The sequence below is a fragment of the Sus scrofa genome, chromosome X (assembly GCF_054392235.1).
Source record: "Sus scrofa isolate SSC_HxYL_T2T_F1_AM1 chromosome X, Sscrofa_HxYL_maternal_Yorkshire_Landrace_v2.0, whole genome shotgun sequence".
Taxonomy (NCBI): Eukaryota; Metazoa; Chordata; class Mammalia; order Artiodactyla; family Suidae; genus Sus; species Sus scrofa.
This window is the reverse complement of record NC_139401.1, coordinates 122453494-122467799: the sequence shown is the minus strand read 5'-3', so window position 1 is coordinate 122467799 and position 14306 is coordinate 122453494. Positions and strand designations below refer to the sequence as shown.

The window sequence follows — 14306 nt, the reverse complement described above, 5'->3', positions numbered from 1 at the left end:
TTTTCATTTTGGTTTTCAGTATCAGTTTGGACATATGGATTCTATTCTATTTAATGTGTTAAAGCTATTACTTTCATGATCCATTTTGATGGTAAAACTGCCCACAACTGAGTTGTAGAAACCCTTAAAGCCAACTTCTATATCCTTTTGACATGTCCCATCGATGTTTGATCACTGTCTTACTTTTTCACACAATGAGATGTTCCCAGTTTCCTCTAGCCCTAGAACCAGCCATTTCTCTAAAAGGCTCTGGTTCCTTTTATTGGAGAATGGTATTTAGAAACCAAGTGCTTGGTACCAGCTGTGCTCATTGCTACTGGGGTGTTACTACTTCTAGGCACTTTCAGTAAACAGAGTTAGGGGTGACTTCATACTGATACCTCTTATTCCAACCAATGCCAAAGAGTTTTTCCCCTTTATCCCCCATTCCAAAGATGTAATCTTCCTTCTCCCACAGTGAGAACCCTAGCTCTCAACATTAATATAACCATTCATTTGCTCAGTCATATAAACACACACAAAATAGTTTTAGCATTGCTATACCAATACCCGCTACCACCAACAAACTTAAGAAAAGTTCAAAATTTGCTTAAATTGTTTTTAATCTTTAGACTAATGGTATATGGTCAAAATTCCTTGGATTAGATTTTTTTCTTGTGTGTTCATTAAATTATCAATTTGGTATTTAATTAGGTCCATCTGTCTATATTCAATTTCAATGTCTTTTTCATCCTTACTGCTTTAATTTCACTTTTTGAATATATAAAATACTAACATGATTTCAAAAATTAAAACTATACCAAAAAGGTATACTCAGGGTTTCTGAAAATACTTTGATTTTTGCATTTCTATTATGTCCACTTTCTTATTATGAAAGTAATGTCTTGCTTTTTTTCCTTAATTAGACTTGCCAAAGAGTGGGTTGTTTTTTGTTAGTTTGTTTGTTTTTTAGTATTTTTAAAGAATTAGACTTTGGATTTATTGGTCAGGTCTACTTTTGCTTATTTTCCATTTTAGAAGTGCTTGTATCTTTATTGATTCTTTCCATCTACATTCCTTGGGTTTGTGTTACTCTTCTCCTAGCATCTTGAATTAGATACTTATTCCATTAATTTTCAGATTTTCTTCTTTTGAAAGCACTTCTAAGTTTTCTTCTTTACTCTTTTAGCCACCCACCAAATATTTTAATATGTAGTTCCTTTAGTTTCATTCAACTCCAAACATTGCTGATCTCCAATTTTCCCAAGTTATATTTTCAAACTTTCTTTATCATTTAATTCTAGCTATGTGTCACTTATAAACTGCATTAACTGGTTTTTATCCCGATCTGAAAGTAATAGTGAAATTTAATGCATTCACATTTATTGGAATTATTGATATGTTTGAATCTGTTATTCCTCACATATTATGTTCTTCTTTATCATGCCTTTAATTTCTTTTTTCAACTGTTCCTCTTCTGCTTTTTATTGGTGTACAAATCAAAAAACTTTAAGTTGCAAAAAACAAAAAAAAATTTACTTTAGTTTAAAACAACAATTATGAAATGAATGACTTTATGTAAATTCATTTAGATCACAGAGTCTCTGGGAAGGTAAGAGAAACAAGCTTAGAGTCATCATAGTCTCAAACATTCAGATCACACTGCAGAAATCCTTCAGTGGAGACCTTTTTGCTGCTGCTGCTGCTGAGTACTGAGTACTCAATGTGTACCATGACACCTCTGGCAAACTAGATGCATATATCGTACCATTACTAGGATGTCTGCATAGTGCCTCTTCCAATTCAAAGTGTCATGTAGGTGCAATCTGAATCAGACGCACCCACATGGCACTTTGAATTGGAAGGCTGCAAAAGAGGCTGGGAAAGCAACTTTGTGGCTCAGAGTCTTCAGCAAATTAGGGCTCAGACTCTTCAGGTGAGAAAATTTCCCACATAGGAAGAATCTTCAAAAGTACTAAACATCTAAGAGGATGGAAATCGAAAGAAGGCCAGAGTAGCAATACTCATATCAGATAAAATAGACTTTAAAATAAAGACTATTATAAGAGACAAAGAAGAACATGACATAAAGATCAAGGGATTAGTCTAAGAAGAAGATACAACAATTGTAAATATATATGCTCCCAACACGGGAGCACCACAATATGTAAGCCAATGTAAACAGACATAACAAGAGAAATTGATAGTAACACGATAATATTGGGGGACTTTTAACACCCCTCTTACATCAATGGACAGGCCATCCAGACATAAAATCAATAGGAAACACAGGCCTTAAATGACATATTAGACCAGATGGGCTTAATTGACATTTATAGAGCATTCCATACAAAAGCAGAAGAATACACATTTTTTTCAAGTGCACATGTGACGTTCTCCAGGATAGATCCCATGCTGGGCCACAAAACAAGTCTCAGTAAGTTTAAGAAAATTTAAATCATATCAAGCATCTTTTCTGAGCACTATGCTATGAGATTAGAAGTCAATTATAAGGAAAATAACTGCAAAAAACCACGAACATGTGGAGGTTTCACAATATGCTACTAAACAACCAATGGGTCACTGCAGAAACCAAAAATAAATTTAAAAAAATACCTAGAGACAAATGGAAATGAAAACAAAACCTACAGGACACAGTAAAAGCAGTTCTAAGAGGGAAGTTTATAGCAATACAAGCTTACCTCAGGAAACGAAAAATCTCAAACAACCTAAACTTATACCTAAAGCAACTAAAGAAAGAAGGACAAACAAAACCCAAAATTAGAAGGAAAGAAATCATAAAGATCAGAGCAGAAATAAGTGAAATGGAGATGAAGAAAACACTAGAAAAGATCAATGAAACTAAAAGCTGGTTCTTTGAAAAGATCGACAAAATTTTTCCTCATCCAGAATTATCAGGAAAAAAGGGAGAGGGCTCAAATCAATAAAATTAGAAATGAGGAGTTCCTGTCATGGTGCAGTGGAAACGAATCTGACTAGGAACCATGAGGTTGTGAGTTCGAACCCTGGCCTTGCTCAGTGGGTTAAGGACCCAGCGTTGCTGTGAGCTGTGGTGTAGGTCACAGATGCAGCTCAGATCTGGCATTGCTGTGGCTATGGTGTAGGCCGGCGGCTACAGCTCCAATTAGACCGCTAGCCTGGGAACCTCCATATGCTGTGGGTGTGGCCCTAAAAAGACAAAAAAAAAAAAAAATTGGAAATGAAAAAGGATCAGTTACAATCAACACCACAGAAATACAAAGGACTATAAGAGATTACTACAAGCAACTATATGTCAATATAATGGACAACCTAGAAGAAATAAACAAATTCCTAGAAAGGTACAACCTCCCAAGAATGAACCAAGAAAAAATAGAAAATATGAGCAGACCAATTACAAGTATTGAAATTGAATACATGATTTAAAAACTCCCAACAAACAGTCCAAGACCAGATGGCTTTACGGGCAAATTCTACGAAACATTTAGAGAAAAGTTAAAACCAATAATCTGAAACTATTCCAAAAAATTATAGAGGAAGGAGCACTTTCAAACTCATTCACCCTGATACCAAAAACAAAGATATCCTAAAAAAAGAAAATTATAAGCCAATATCACTGATGAACATAGATGCAAAAATCCTCAACAAGATACTAGCAAGTCAAACCCAACAACACATTAAAAGGATCCTACACCATGATCAAATGGGATTTATCCCAAGGATGCAATTATCTTTCAATATCTGCAAATCAAACGGAAACTCCTCTCTCCACTTTTATTCAATATAGTTTTGGAAGTCCTAGCCACGACAATCAGAGAGGAAAAGAAATAAAAGGAATTCAAACTGAAAAAGAATAAAACTGTCATTGTTTTCAGATGACATGATACTATATATATTGAAAATCCAAAAGATGCTGCCAGAAAACTGCTAGAGCTCATCAATGAATTTGGTAAAGTTGCAGGATACAAAATTAATACAGAGACCTCTGTTGTATTTCTATACACTAGCAATGAAACATCAGAAAAAAAAATTAAGGAAACAGTCCTATTTACTATCACATCAAAAAATAAAATACCTAGGAATAAACCTAAGGAGGCAAAAGAGCTGTCTTCAGAAAACTATAAGATGCTGATGAAAGGAATAGAAGATGATACTAACAAATGGAAAGATATACCATGTTCTTGGATTAGAAGAATCAATATCGTCAAAATGACTATACTAACCAAGGTAATTTACAGACTATACTAACCAAGGTAATTTACAGATTCAATACAATCTATCGAATTACCAATGGCATTTTTCACAGAACTGCAACAAAAAATTTTAAATTTGTATGGAAACACAAAAGACCCCAAAAGACAAAGTAATCTTGAGAAAGAAAAACAGAGCTGGAGGAATCAGGCTCCCTAGATTCAGACTATACTACAAAACTACAGTCATCAAAATAGTATGGTACTGGAACAAAACCAGAAATACAGATCAGTGGAACAGGATAGAAAGCCCAGAGACAAACCCATGCACCTATGGTCAATTAATCTATAACAAGGAAGGCAAGAATATACAATGGAGAAAAGACAGTCTGTTCAATAATTTGGTGCTGGAGAAACTGGGAAAACATGTAAAAGAATGAAATTAGAACATTTTCTAATACCATACATTTAAAAAAATCAAAATGAATTAAACACCTAAATGTAAGACCATATACTATAAAACTCTTAGAGGAAAACATAGGCAGAACACTCTGACATAAATCGCAGCAAAATCTTTTTGTATCCACCTCCTAGAATAATAAAAATAAAAACAAAAATAAATAAATGCGAACTAATTGAACTTAAAAGCTTTTGCACAGCAAAGGAAACTGTAAAAAGTGAAAGGACAACCTCCAAACTGGGAGAAAATATTTGCAAACAATGCTACCAACAATAGATTAATCTCCAAAATATACAAACAGCTCATGCAGCTCTATATCAAAAAACAACAACCCAATCAAAAAGTGGTGAGAAGATCTAAATAGATATATCTCCAAAGAAGAAGGACAAATGGCCAAAAAACACATGAAAAGATGCTCAACATCACTAATTATTAGAGAAATGCGAATCGAACTACAATGAGGTATAACCTCGCATCAGTCAGAACCACCATCACCAAAAAGTCTACAAACAATAAATGCTAGAGAGGGTGTGGAGAACAGGGAACCCTCCCACACTTTTGGTGGGAAAGAAAATTGGTGCAACCACTATGTAGAACAGCATGAAGATTCCTTAAGAAACTAAATATAGAACTACCATATGACATAGCAATAGCACTCCTGGGCACATATCTGGAGAAAACCATAATACAAAAAGATGCATGAACCTCAGTGTTCACTTCAGGCACTATTTATAATAGCCAAGACATGAAAACAACCTAAATGTACATCAACAAAGGAATGGATAAAGAAGATCTGCTGCATATAGACAATGGAATATTACTCAGCCATAAAAAGAATGAAATAGGTATACGGATGGCCAACAAACACATGAAAAAATGCTCAACATCCCTGATTATTAGAGAAATGCAAATCAAAACTACCACGAGATACCACCTCACACCAGTCAGCATGGCCATCATTAACAAGTCCACAAATAACAAATGCTGGAGGGGGTGCAGAGAAAAGGGAACCCTCCTCCCACTGTTGATGGGAATGTAAGCTGGTACAACCACTGTGGAGAACAGTATGGCGGTTCCTCAGAAAACTATCCATAGAACTACCATATGACCCAGCAATCCCACTCTTGGGCATCTATCCGGACAAAACTTTCCTTAAAAAAGACACATGCACCCACATGTTCATTGCAGCACTATTCACGATAGCCAGGACATGGAAACAACCCAAATGTCCATCAACAGATGTTTGGATTAGGAAGATGTGGCATATATACACAGTGGAATAGTCCTCAGCCATAAAAAAGAACGAGGTGATGCCATTTGCAGCAACATGGATGGAACCAGAGACTCTCATCCTGAGTGAAGTGAGTCAGAAAGAGAAAGACAAATGCCATATGATATCACCTATATCTGGAATCTAATATACGGCACCAATGAACCTTTCTACAGAAAAGAAACTCATGGACTTGGAGAACAGACTTGTGGTTGCCGAGGGGGAGGGGAAGGGGGAGGGAGTGGGGTGGACTGGGAATTTGGGGTTAATTGACGCAAATTATTGCCTTTGGAATGGATTAGCAATGAGATCCTGCTGGGTAGCACTGGGAACTATGTCTAGTCACTTATGATGGAGCATGATAATGTGAGCAAAAAGAACGTGTACATGTATGTGTGACTGGATCACCATGCTGTACAGTAGAAAATTGACAGAACACTGTAAGCCATCTATAATGGAAAAAAATAAAAATCATTATATAAACATAAAAAAAGAAACCGCAGGGGGAAAAAATAGAAACATTTTTAAGATGGGAGAAATAACAGCATGTTAGTATGCTGATGAGTAGTTCCAGTAAAGGTGGAAAAATTGATGAGGTAGGACAGAGAGAAATGAACTGGTGGAAGCCTTTCTTTAAGTAGGTGAAACAGGATGGAGTTGAGTGCACAAGTGGAGGAGTCGGTCTTAGCTAGGAACACAGGGAGTTCATCTACAATAATGGGGGGAGGGCGGTGTGTGTACACAGATGGGCGTCAGCTGGTGGTGGGAGTGTGGGAAAAAATCTCTTCTGATTGCTTCTAATTTCTCATGAGAAAAAGAAGGTCATCAGCTGAGAACGATGAGGGATGAGGGAGGTGCTGGGGGTTGGGGAAGAAAGTAAGGTATTATTTGTTAGAAGAGTGGGAAAATGAATGAATGAGTAAATGTAATAAAATTACTGAGCAGCATTAAAGATCCACTTGAGGATAGTAGTCATGAAACTAAAGTGTGTTTTCCCCCCAGTATGTTTAGCTGCACAGATGCAGGTTCAAAGGAGCAGAAAATCTGATTAAAATAGAGTGGTGACTTTGCCATATGGGTATGATAAGGCAAGACAAGGGCAAGGGCACACATACACACACAAATACACACATATACGCACACACTTACAAGAGAGAATTTGCAGTGATTGGCCGTGGATTCTAAGCTGTGTATTGAAGGAAGTAAAGACTATGAGAGATAAGAAATAGTAAAAAGGTGAGAGGATTCATGAATTATAGGTCCTGCTTGGATTGAAGGATTGCTAGAAATGGAGTACTAGAGGGAATGAGTGGAGAAATGAGTGGTGGTAGGGTGCTGGGATGCATACAATTCAAATCATGGAGGCAGTGTAGTTACTGGTAATGACTGGCTCTAGGGCTTGCTCAAGAGAGTGACTGGCTGAAGTGGTAGGGATGGACGAGGTCACTGGAGCAGAGGAGGTCAAGAAACTGAGAGGTCAGGGTGCAGGTAGGATTATCTATGTGTGTTATTGAACTTGCCAAGAAATTAAGGCAGATATAGCATTGGAGAGTGACAGTGTGCCAAATATGCAAGTTAAAATATTCAAGAAGTCAGGGGTCGGTGGATGACTGCAGCAAGGAGGGCAGAGTAAGTGGTTTGGTTTGATGACATGGGATTCAATGCCGTACACCTGAAACTAATGCAACATTGCAAGTCAACTATACTCCAATAAAATTAAAAACAAAAACACAAAAACAAAACAAGAGGAGGGTGCTTTGCTGGACGGAAGAGGAATTGTCTGGAAATGACAGTAGAAAACAAGACAGACACCTATCTCGCCCCCAGATTCAGTGATACAGGGGATTTGATAGAAAAATAAAATAGGCACCAACTAAGAAGGCAGCGGAGAAAGGATGTTCTCAGGGGAGAGCTGAATTTCAATTAGAGCTGGAAGGGGAAGGAAATTTTTAGAGAATAGACTAAGATCCTATAAAAAATAGTTTAGGGAAATGGGAATGGACTTTGATGTAGAAATATTTGGTCTATTGGGTGCCGGCAGCAGAGTATTGTCTATGCGTCCTGGGCTATGTTTCCTATCACACAGTTTTCTTAAAGATTTGCAAAAGGAATGCTGTACAGTAAGACATAGTCAATATGTCTCCAGCAGTGGTCTTAAGAGATGGGTCCCTAATCAGTCAACAGAAATCCTAGGATCTGCTGGAGCGGCCCGTCACTCCATTAGAGGCAGAATTCATCAGGTTGCCATAGCTTGGTGACTATTCTTTGAATCCATCTAACAGCTCTTGTCCTGATTTCTATGCTCTTCAAACAACCTTTGGGCTGTAATTCGGTTTTTCAAGTTGTCTTTTCTTCTGGCAGAGAATGCACTCACTGGCTAGTTGGCAGTTCTATTTTTCAGTATAAATTAATCAATTGGCTTCCTGTTTAATCAGCTAGTCTCCTGTAAATTTGGTTAGCATGAGTCAGTCCCCTGAAGCCTGATCACCTCTGTGTGAATGCCATAAAAATCAAGTTTGTGAATTTGTTAAGCTGAGGACCAGACACTGGCACTCATGGTGACCCCAGTAATGTGGCCCAGCCTGAAGCAACTGCGTCTGCTTTCTTCACACATTTACCTTAATTCTATTCTACTAAGAATGTATTAAAAAGAGAATTAGGTTGAACCCTTTACAAATGCCTTGTTGTTTGGACAATAAAAACTATTGACATTAGATCATTTATTCTTATGCAAATATGATATAAGGTGCAAAGGAAAAATGTGCTTTGGCAAATATCTTGGTGAAATTCACACACTGTCTCCTCATTTCCTCAAGAACACTGGCTAGAGAAGTTGGCTCCCTTATTATTATTTATCATTAAATTGGTTGGCCTTATTTCAGAAAAGTAAAGCCCAAGTAGCTAAGAGATTTAGTGCAGTGAGGGATTAGAATTCTCAGTCCACAAATGACAGGACCCATGTTCTGGAGAGAAATGTTTCTGGGTTGAAGTATCACGTGAGAGTTAGCTAGGTTCCAGCCAGTGGAATGATCTGCATGAATGAATGCTCTAATCATTTTTGACTCTAAAATTCACATTTCTGGAATGAGGACTTCCTTTCTTTTAAAGACACAGACTTTATTCATTGTCTGGAGTATCAAAATTCAAAAAGTTAACGGACCCAGCCACCCCAATTTCTCATAGTAATAAAGAAAGATGGTTATCTCAATATCTCGCTTAACCACCCCCGTGTGTGTGTGTGTGTGTGTGTGTGTGTGTGTGTGTGTGTGTGTGTAGCTTACATCATTGTTGGGTTAGAAATAAAATCAAAAGGAAAAACAGAGACAAAATAAAGCAGTAATGCTGGGGCCAATCCATAGGCTTTCAATATATATGCAAATTGGCCAAAATGAGGCTGAGTGGAAAGGAAATAACAGAAAGGAAACACCTATGTTCCCTTTCCCAAACATCCATTTGTTGATGACGAAATTCAGGTGAAAGAAGAAGAGATCTATAAACACTGCAGGGTTTGTCTGGCCAAAACAGGCATTGAAAATGATGGCTAGAACAGAGGTCCACAGACTGTGGCCTGCAGACCAAATCCAGCCTGCTACCTGATTTTGTATGACCAGCTAGCTAGAATGGTTTTTAAATTTTTAAATAATTGAAATGAATAAATGGAAGAATAATATTTCATGACACTTGAAAATTATATGAAATTCAAATGTTCTTAAGCAAAGTTTATTGGAACACAGGTACATCCATTCATTTATGTCTGGTCCATGGCCACTTTCACACTACAGTGGCAGAGTAATTGCAACAGAGGCTGTCTGGCCTGCAAAACCATAAATATTTAATATCTGGCCCTTTACAAAAAAGCTTATCAATTCCTCTGCTAGAATGATGAATTATTATTTGGTTTTTATTAAGATAATAACTGTTTACCAGCTCACATCATCAACCCCCAAACCTGAGATAATTTAGAGGAGGATGAGGTGAATATTTAAATGTCTTTTCTGTTAATTGATTCTTCAGTAAAAATCTTTACCAGTGAACTTAAGACAAGTATTAACTTAGCAGCTCTTATTTTCTCTATTCCCAAGGAACTCACAGAGGTAGAGCATCAGAGAGTAACTTGGAAGTTGAGATCCAGAATTCAAAATATCATTTGGTACTCTAGCTTTTGATTCTATTCAGTATGTGAATATCAAATATCCATTTGGAGCAGGGCTGAGCAAGAGGAAGAATAAGTAGCTTGTTATAATATTTAATCCACAATCAGAGAATAGGTAAGTGTCTTTGGATATTAAAAACCTGACTACTAAAATAAAAAATTCAGCAAAATGGCTGAATAATAGAATGGGTGTGACTAAAGAAGGAATTATTTGTTATTAGAAATGCAGGTGGGGAGTTCCCGTCGTGGCGCAGTGGTTAACGAATCCGACTAGGAACAATGAGGTTGCGGGTTCGGTCCCTGCCCTTGCTCAGTGGGTTAACGATCCGGCGTTGCCGTGAGCTGTGGTGTAGGCTGCAGACGCGGCTCGGATCCCGCGTTGCTGTGGCTCTGGCGTAGGCCGGTGGCTACAGCTCCGATTCAACCCCTAGCCTGGGAACCTCCATATGCTGCGGGAGCGGCCCAAGAAATAGCAACAACAACACCACCAGACAAAAAGACAAAAGACAAAAAAAAAAAAAAAAAAAGAAAGAAATGCAGGTGGAAGAAAGCTCCCCAAATATAAAACAAAGAGATGGAAAATTCTAGAGAAAAGTTGAAGCATATGAGATTGGTCCAACTTCCTAAAGTTATCAGTGCTCAGGTGTCTTTTTTCTGTTGTCACCATTCTCAAGGTATGGCTTCTAGCCATAGTTTACCTCAAAGTCCAATATAGCTGCTGAGGCTCCAGACATCTTATCCATATTCCAAATAGCCAGATTAAAGCAGTGAGAGGAAGATGAAAATGGACACTCCTCCCAGTTTTGACAGTTCTCTTTAAGGAAGCTTCCTGGAAGTCCCATGTAGTATTTACTAATAATTTTATTGGCCAGCACTTGATCTTATGGTCACACTTGGCTTAAAAAAGACTGAAAAATATAGTACTTACTCCAGGCAGCAGTGTACTATGCTAAAAATTGATGTTTAGTTCCTGAGGAAAAAGGAAAAATTGGACTTTGGTTAGGCAATTAGAAGTCTCTTCAGTAAGTCCTGTCCTTAGGCAAACTGGCATTCAGGTATGAGGGCAAATACATACTCATAAGATTTATCATTCATAGACCCTCTCTGAAATACTCAAGGGAGTACTAAAACTAAAAAGCAGTGCAGTAAAGAGAAAGACATGACATGCAATAAGCCAGTGGTGTGCTAATAAATGTTCAACAACTGGCTCTCTGGGGGGAAAAGCCCTGATTTGTAGTGTTTGCTGATTTCCGTGGTATCTATACTCCCATGATGGCTGACATCAAGTTACCAACATGATGTCACTGAACACAATTGAAAGAATTGGTAACAAAAATTGCCTCTTGCGAGTCAGTGCAAGCTGGGCTCCATCACACCACCGGAAGAAAAAATAACAAACAACAAAAACAAAGAGGTAAAATTTTCAGTTAAGTCTAAGTAATTGCTAATGCCTAAAGGCAAAAGCAGTTCATTAGAGTCTGGAATTAAAATCTCAGTCACACCTTGAGAGAGAGGGTGAGGGGACAGTGAGGTCAGAAAGGTTAGTGGTAGCATGTTAAAGATCTTACCTTGTTTAGATAAAGGACATAGAAGTTTACTAATTCTAAATATTTATATTTTTATTTAAAAATTTATAGAATAATATAAACATGTGTTTAAAATTTTAAGGTAATGGGTAAAATAGAAATAGGGTGTTTATCAAGACCATTAGAGGAAAGAAAATGGAACAAAAGAAAATCACTCAATGCAACTGTAGTATACATTCATCATTCTTTTTGGATGTCCAGTACTTTTTTTTTTTTAATTGTGGTATAGTTGATTTACGATGTTGTGTTAGTTTCTGGTGTACAGAAAAGTGATTCAGTTATACATACATGTACATCTATTCTTTTTCATATTCTTTTCTATGATAGGTTATTACATGGTACTGAGTAGATTTCCCTGTGCTATGTAGTAGTAGTTCCTTGTTGGTTATCTATTTTGCATATAGTAGTTTTTATATGTTAATCCCAAACTCCTAATTTATCCCTCCCCTCCATTTCCCCTTTGGTAACCATAAGTTTGTTTTCTATGTCTGTGAGGCTATTTCTGTTTTGTATATAAGTTCAGTTGTATCGGTTTTTTTTTTATTCCACATATAAGCAGTGTCATATGGTATTTGTATTTCTCTGTCTGGCTTACTTTACTTAGTATGATAATCTCTGGGTCCATCCATGTTGCAGCAAATGGCATTATTTCATTCCTTTTTTATGGCTGAGTAACATTCCATTGCGTGTGTGTGTGTGTGTGTGTGTGTGTGTGTGTGTGTGTGTGTGTGTACCACATCTTCTTTATCCATTCGTCTGTTGGTGGACATTTAGTTTGCTTCCATGTGTTGGCTATTGTAAATAGTATTGCACTGAACATTAGGGTGCATATTCTTTTTGAATGATAGTGTTCCGATATTCCCAGGAGTGGGATTGCAGGATCATATGGTAGCTCTATTTTTAGTTTTTTAAAGGAATTTTTCTCCATAGTGGCTGCACCAATTTACATTCCCACCAACAGGTAGGAGGATTCATTTTTCTCTATACTCTCTCTAGCTTTTATTATTTGTAGACTCTTTAAAATTTTATTTAATTTTATTGAAGTATAGTTGGTTTACAATGCTGTATTAGGTTCTTCTGTACAAAAAGTGGTTCGGTTATACATGTATATACATTCATTTTTTAGTATTCTTTACCATTATGGTTTATCACAAGATATTGAATATGGTTCCCTGTGCTATACAGTAGGACCTTGTTGGTCCTACCTATGTTATGTGCAGTGTGTATATGTTAGTCCCAGTCTCCTGATTTATCCTTCCCCCTAATGTTTCCTCTTTGGTAACCATAAATTTGGTTTCGAAATCTTTTTTTTTTGTTTTTTTTTGGTCTTTTTGTCTTTCAAGGCTGCACCCATGGCATGTGGAGGTTCCCAGGCTAGGGGTCCAATCAGAGCTGTAGCCTCCGGCGTACACCAAAGCTGTGGGATCCGAGCTGCGTCTTCGATCTACACCACAGCTCACGGCAACACTGGATCCTTAACCCACTGAGTGAGGTCAGGGATCAAACCTGCAACCTCATGGTTCCTAGTCAGATTGGTTTCTGCTGCACCACAATGGGAACTCCTGGTTTCGAAATCTTTGAGTCTATTTCTGTTTTGTAAATAAGTTCTTTTGCATTATTTTATTAGATTCAACATATAAGTGATATCATATGGTATTTGTCTTTTTCTTACTTCACTTAGTATGTTAATCTCTAGGTTCATCCATGTTGCTGCAAATGGCATTATTTCATTCTTTTTTTCTAGTAATGATTTTTATTTTTTCCATTATAGATGGCTTACAGTGTTCTGTCAATTTTCTGCTGTACAGCATGGTGATCCAGTCACACATACATGTACACGTTCTTTTTGCTCACATTATCATGCTCCATCATAAGTGACTAGACATAGTTCCCAGTGCTACCCAGCAGGATCTCATTGCTAATCCATTCCAAAGGCAATAATTTGCGTCAATTAACCCCAAATTCCCAGTCCACCCCACTCCCTCCCCCTTCCCCTCCCCCTCGGCAACCACAAGTCTGTTCTCCAAGTCCATGAGTTTCTTTTCTGTAGAAAGGTTCATTGGTGCCGTATATTAGATTCCAGATATAGGTGATATCATATGGCATTTGTCTTTCTCTTTCTGACTCACTTCACTCAGGATGAGAGTCTCTGGTTCCATCCATGTTGCTGCAAATGGCATCACCTCGTTCTTTTTTATGGCTGAGGACTATTCCACTGTGTATATATGCCACATCTTCCTAATCCAAACATCTGTTGATGGACATTTGGGTTGTTTCCATGTCCTGGCTATCGTGAATAGTGCTGCAATGAACATGTGGGTGCATGTGTCTTTTTTAAGGAAAGTTTTGTCCGGATAGATGCCCAAGAGTGGGATTGCTGGGTCATATGGTAGTTCTATGGATAGTTTTCTGAGGAACCGCCATACTGTTCTCCACAGTGGTTGTACCAGCTTACATTCCCATCAACAGTGGGAGGAGGGTTCCCTTTTCTCTGCACCCCCTCCAGCATTTGTTATTTGTGGACTTGTTAATGATGGCCATGCTGACTGGTGTGAGGTGGTATCTCGTGGTAGTTTTGATTTGCATTTCTCTAATAATCAGGGATGTTGAGCATTTTTTCATGTGTTTGTTGGCCATCTGTATATCTTCCTTGGAAAAATGTCTATTC

The 14306-nt window shown here is 37.6% G+C and overlaps 1 protein-coding gene across 10 annotated transcripts in view; it reads right to left on the bottom strand.

Annotated features, from left to right (window-relative positions):
- The window catches only part of LOC110257774 (uncharacterized), a 431217-nt gene that overhangs the window by 292764 nt on the left and 124147 nt on the right, over positions 1-14306 (bottom strand). The window contains exon 10 of one of the 10 annotated variants that reach the window (XR_014834723.1): positions 10981-11022. The exons of the other annotated variants lie outside the window; for them this stretch is intronic. The gene's annotated coding sequence lies outside the window, so the exon portion shown is untranslated. The remainder of the gene's footprint in view (positions 1-10980; positions 11023-14306) is intronic. 10 annotated transcript variants of the gene reach the window in all.